General features: G+C 38.1%; 1 protein-coding gene across 1 annotated transcript in view; it reads right to left on the reverse strand.

The window, feature by feature from the left end:
• The window catches only part of ch25hl2 (cholesterol 25-hydroxylase like 2), a 1180-nt gene extending 977 nt beyond the window's left edge, over positions 1-203 (reverse strand). The window contains exon 1 of the mRNA XM_072454381.1: positions 1-203. This exon is cut by the window's left edge and continues 977 nt beyond it. The gene's annotated coding sequence lies outside the window, so the exon portion shown is untranslated.
• Between the last annotated feature and the right edge of the window lie 5464 nt (positions 204-5667).

Below are 5667 nucleotides of genomic sequence, written 5' to 3' on the forward strand. Positions count from 1 at the left end.
AAAATGGGCCGACCCAAAAGGATTATCTCTTGACAAGGCGCAGCAGTGGATGAAAAGATTCTTAATGAACCAGAGATCCAATCAGCATCCGTGTTTAGTCAGGCAAATTGTCGGGTAATGCTCTGCCAAATTGGACTATCAGCCTGTCTTTGGCTCTTATGTATGTTGAAGCCCCACCTCCATGAGCACTTTCTGCATTTTAAAACCAGGGTCTCAGTAGGGCCCTTTTTCATGGCACAAGGACTCCAGCCAGGACTCGGAGCTGGGCCACAACAGCTCCTATTTCTGACCCACATCATAGAGAGAGAGCTTCCGTTCCACCGTGGATTCTAATACACACAGACAGAGACGAACAGAGGAGGAAGTGTCTTCAGTCTTTAACATCCTAAGAAATTTGGAGAAACAATTGAGTGGGTAAAGGGCATATGAAATTTAATGTAAGCATTCATATAATCACATGTTAGTATTAACAAAATACACTAAATCACATGCAAGTGCACTTAACTGCTTACGCAATCGCTCATTAATCACAAACTGTCACAAAACTGACAGGGACTCAAAAGCACTTCCTGTCAGATACTGAACTGTTATTGGCAACTATTTTGTTGACTTAAATAGTTTAGCTCAGACTGGTTTGGAGCTGGTTTCTATAGTACAGCCTTTGGGTAAAAACTATGCAGAAGTGGCCAAAATACTGCATTTACATTACTTGAGTAAAAGTACAGAGACACCATGATCAAACATATTAAATAACATACTTTTTAAATTAATATATTTAAAAATATTTTATCATAAGTTCAATTTATTACTAAAGTCAAAATAATAAAACAAGGTTTTAGTGAAACAAGGTATTCAATGTATAAATTATTTACATAGACTTATTGAAAGTACTTTTTAACAAATGATTTTAAATACTAAAAGAGTTTATAGGTTGCACTTAGAATATACAAATTGTATTTTGGTCTCATCCTGTTCTGTCCAGCCCATCAATGCTGTTCATTGGAAAGACAAGTTTATTTGTAGAGCACAATTCGTACACAAAGCAATTCAAAGTGCTTCTCACAACAGGGAAAAAATGCATTAGATTTAGCTTACGCTAAACTAATTGTCCCAGACAAAACTCGACCAAAGCTTTTAGTGCGACAGGCTCTTCCTGCAGTGGTCTTAGTGCCAACTGACAATCTAACCAGCGTCTGTTCTGACCCTCTCCCCAGACACCTCCTATGCGGCTGCACTGACACAATGGGCTATTGTGTCCAGCTGAATTATTACATGTTCAGGAATAATTGTATGGGCTTATAGTTACCATCTGCAAAACAAAAGCAAGAGCAAGAATAAGCCAACTCAAACCTGCTAACCAGTCAGTGTATTTATGGTATTGGGATTTTCATTTCAGAAGTCAATTTTCAAAAACCAATAATGAGTTATTGCAAAATACAAAAAACAGAAGTGAAATACCAGGATTTTTAAGTAAATCGAACCTATTTACGTTTTTACCAATACTTTATAAAATAAGCACAATAATAAACACAGAGGGATAGAATTTTTGGGAATTTGTCAAGGGAAAGAAGGTAAGAACCTTGTTTCCACCTGTGAATAAAATAAAATTGCAACATTTAGACTTTTTGGGAGTTTAACGTTAAAAAAGAAAGTGAAAAGCTGAATAATATGACAAACCACTTCTACTACATGGATATTACTACAGACAAAGGCCTCAGAGTCTCTCTCTTTGTCCCCACTGCGCCTGTCCTCAGTTTCAGAGGATTTGTGCATGTTCATCTGAGTTGTGCACTTGTTCAAAGTTGTGCACTTTCTTTGTGTCTTGTAGAGTGATACTTGAATTCGGTCTTTCATTAATTAACATTGTGGAACATTGGTCTGGTCTAGCACTGCCCTTCTAAAACCTTCTCTTTATATTATCTCCTGCCTTGTTTTGATTTGATCACTTTCCGTTATGTTTCCTGAATGAAATGCACCTTTATTTTATTGTGACTTTTAGATCTTTTTTTTTTTAGAACACTCTAACTGTATTTGACGGGACAATCATCTCTTCACAACATTTGATGTGCTCTGTGTCTCCCTCCAGTCCATCCTGTCTAAGAAACTGTCTACTCTGTGTATTCAAAACAAGCTTGCACTGTTTCAATAAGAAATATGGATGTCATTGGTGCAAGTGCTGACCTTGCCACAATGGAGTATAAACCATCTCATAGAACATGTAATTTAGTTTTATTTGAATTTATTTGAAGTATTTTTATAGCTGGGTTTAGACCATTGTGAGACAGGTTAGTTTTACCCTCTCTGATGATGTGTTGTTGACTGAATGCAGCTTAACAGGTCGTCATGGTATTTGCTCCTCCAGCTGCTCCTCTGGTCTCTGTCGGTCCATGAGCTGCTCCACCAAGACGGCTTCAGGAGACTGTTTTCAATGTAATGTAAGATAAGATAAGATAAGATAAGATATTCCTTTATTGTCCCACATGGGGAAATTTCATTGGTGCAACGCAGGTAGATACAGAGGTAGATACAGAAGAACAGATCACTTATAGGAAGTCTGAAAAACACTTTCAGTAGAAGATCTCCTATAGATAAATAAAAACTCCCATAGACAAATAAATAAATAAATAAATACCATTGCATGTGATCCCGACAGTAATTGCACATGAATATGTGTCACGACAGCACATAGATTGCACATGAATTTCACAGTAATTGCACATGAATTGCACATGAATTTCACAGTAATTGCACATATGACAGAATTGCACATCAGTATTAGGTTAGGTCAGTACTGCGACGGGATAACGTGACGATCTCCGGGTAAGACGACTGTTCTCCGCAGTTTCATGAGTTCCTCCTTTGTGTAAACGCGGTACGGCGCCGGCCGGGGGGCGGGGCCGGAGCCGGGGGGCGGGGCCGGAGCCGGGGGGCGGGGCCGGAGCCGGGGGACTCAGAGCCAAGACACATCGCAACGACACGACGAAAACACTCAATCCAGCCGAATAAAGTCAAAACAAGTTAATTTAAAGCGATTCCAGTGCGTGTCCCGATCGTTCATGAAGTTCCTCTTTCATATAAACGTGTATATAAACGTGTACCGACAATGTGGTTACACTATGACTATATGATCCCCAGACATCTCCTCCTCAGGGCTCTGACTGAACCTCACACAAATGAGACGAAGAGATGAAACTTCAGCAGACAGGAGCAGATAGTTTGAAATCTTGTAAAGATTTACAGGTTGAGACTAAAGGCAGTGTGAGAATTATGTCTTACAGAAGTCTCGGTGTACACAAAACAAAGTCAGTTCATTTAAATCTGCAGTGCAGGTATAAACAAACCTGTATCTGCATCATCACGTTTAAGTAGCAGCTATTTTTAAGAAATGCAGTAAAGTGGTTTACTCTTCATGGTAGTTCTGTCACAATAGTAAATTACAAAATATCACAATAAACAATAGTATTAAAATGCCTTTATTCCACTGACACAATAACTCTAAAGCAGAACAATCCCAGTAAAACCTTTATATAAATGTATAATATTGTTACAAAACTTGAGCTGCAGTAAGTAAACAAAAAGCAGAATGAAACACATTCATTTAATATCTGATTATTCTAGGAAGTTACTTACCATAATTAACTTTCTCCGGCTCAAGTCTCATTGGACAACAACAACAACAACAACAACAAAAACAACAACAACAAGCCCCACAAATTGCAAAGAGAATGTACAATGAATTCTCAGACCTTGACGGCTCATGTAGGTTTGGGTCAAGAGGGTCAGACAGTTTAAAACAAGCATGTGAAATCAAGGAATGTCACTATCTGAACGGTCAAAACAACATCATCAACCTCCATGTTCTTCCTGTATGCAAACTGGAGAGGCTGAGTTAAACGTCTGACTGCCTCCAAAAGTCTGTTGAGAACAATTCTCTCGAAGCGTCTCATCACAGCTGATGTTAAAGCTACAGGATTAAAGTTTATTTCAGATGATGCATTTGTGACTTTTGGTATAAGACAGATGATGCTTGTTATACAGATGTTAGGAATGTTACGCTGTTTTAGGGACTGATTGAAAAAGTCACAGAAAACCCCATGTAGTTCTTTAAAGCAGGTTTCTTTCTTTAAATTGTTTTTCTTTAATGCTTGGCTTATTTGATATATATCGCTTTTATTATTGTTCATCATTTTATGTTGCACCAAATCACTAAAGCAAGTTCTTAGCCTGTGAATTTTGTTCAATAATAGCAATGAACCTTTTCTGATTCTGATTGTTTTTTCTTAAAAACCTCTCCACATCCACCTCCAGTACTGAAATGTTTGCTACAGAGGCTGCTTTAAGAGCTTTGTGGTGACATCACTCCTCTCCAGAGAGAAGTCCTTTTGCTCAAATCAATTACATTTATTTTTGTAACGCCTGTAATCACAGCAGTTGCTTTGAAAGGTGACAATAAAAACAGATTAAACAATATTCATAGGAATTTAGCAATGTCCCAGCATCCCCTGTCCTTAGACACTCCTTCTCCGCAAGGATGAGAAAAAGAAACCTCGAGGTGATCCACAGAGAATTAGAGATCTGATTCTGTTGGACGAGCAGGCGGACAATATAAAATATTGAGATCTGTGCTGGAGTTTGTTCTGGGGGGCAGTGGTTATGGTACACACCGAAATGTGTGTGGACTTTGACTCTGTGGGGAACAGTCCCATTTTGTCAAGTTCATAATCTTTTGCTGACTAAGCCATGACCCCAGTCTGGACTGACACTCCACTGCAGCTCCACCTCACTGCTGCTGTTACCACTTTTAGAAACATTTCTATTCATTCTATTTTCCTCACAATTATTATTCCTTCAACTAATGTTCTTGCTACCGCCTCTTCTCCATCTTACAGAGGCCCCTGCTGAGGGCTGGCTCCTGGCACAGGGTTATTATAGTGATGTTCAGAGGTATACAGACAATGTAGTATAAGGGCTTTCCAATAGTTTATAGTTTAGCATTAACATATTTTTTGCCAGAGAGGGCGCTTTCTTCCCTTTGACCTAAACAGAATAAAAATAGTTGTATTATCTACAAACTATGTCTGGTATTTAATTTCAGATTTTTGGTATTTTGCAATCACATTTAAATTGCAATTTAATATTGGATTTTTAATACTGAATTCTGGAATGAAAATCCAACTACCCTTAAATACACTGACCCTAACATTATCACTAATCACCTCGAAAACAGATTGAAGTTAACTACTTCGAGCCTTTTCTAAAAATAATAATGTTATTAGTAATTAGTACTCAAATAAAATATGACTCAAGTAAAGTACAGATCTTCAAAAACAGCACAGCACTCAAGTAAGTGTACTTATGGACCACCTCAGCTCAGCGTAGATATATATTGGAGAAAAAAACGGAATGAAAGAAACTGGATGTTCTTTTTTTTTTAAACGCTCACAGAAAACACATTTTTGATGATTCGATCTGATTGTTGGTTGGCAGTTTGCGCATTCAGCCGGCAGAGGGCAGTAAACCTCCACCCGCAATCAAGTCAATTTTGCATTAAGGGAAAAAGAGCGTGAAACGGTCTTGTGTTTTTTCCAAAGCACCTCTGTATACTACACAAATGTATAATACATATAAACAAACTCAATCATAGGCAAATAATAAGGCTAATAACCT

The sequence above is a fragment of the Eucyclogobius newberryi genome, unplaced genomic scaffold (genome assembly GCF_026437365.1).
Source record: "Eucyclogobius newberryi isolate DKJ021-1_F unplaced genomic scaffold, fEucNew1.0.hap1 SCAF_2, whole genome shotgun sequence".
Classification (NCBI taxonomy): Eukaryota; Metazoa; Chordata; class Actinopteri; order Gobiiformes; family Gobiidae; genus Eucyclogobius; species Eucyclogobius newberryi.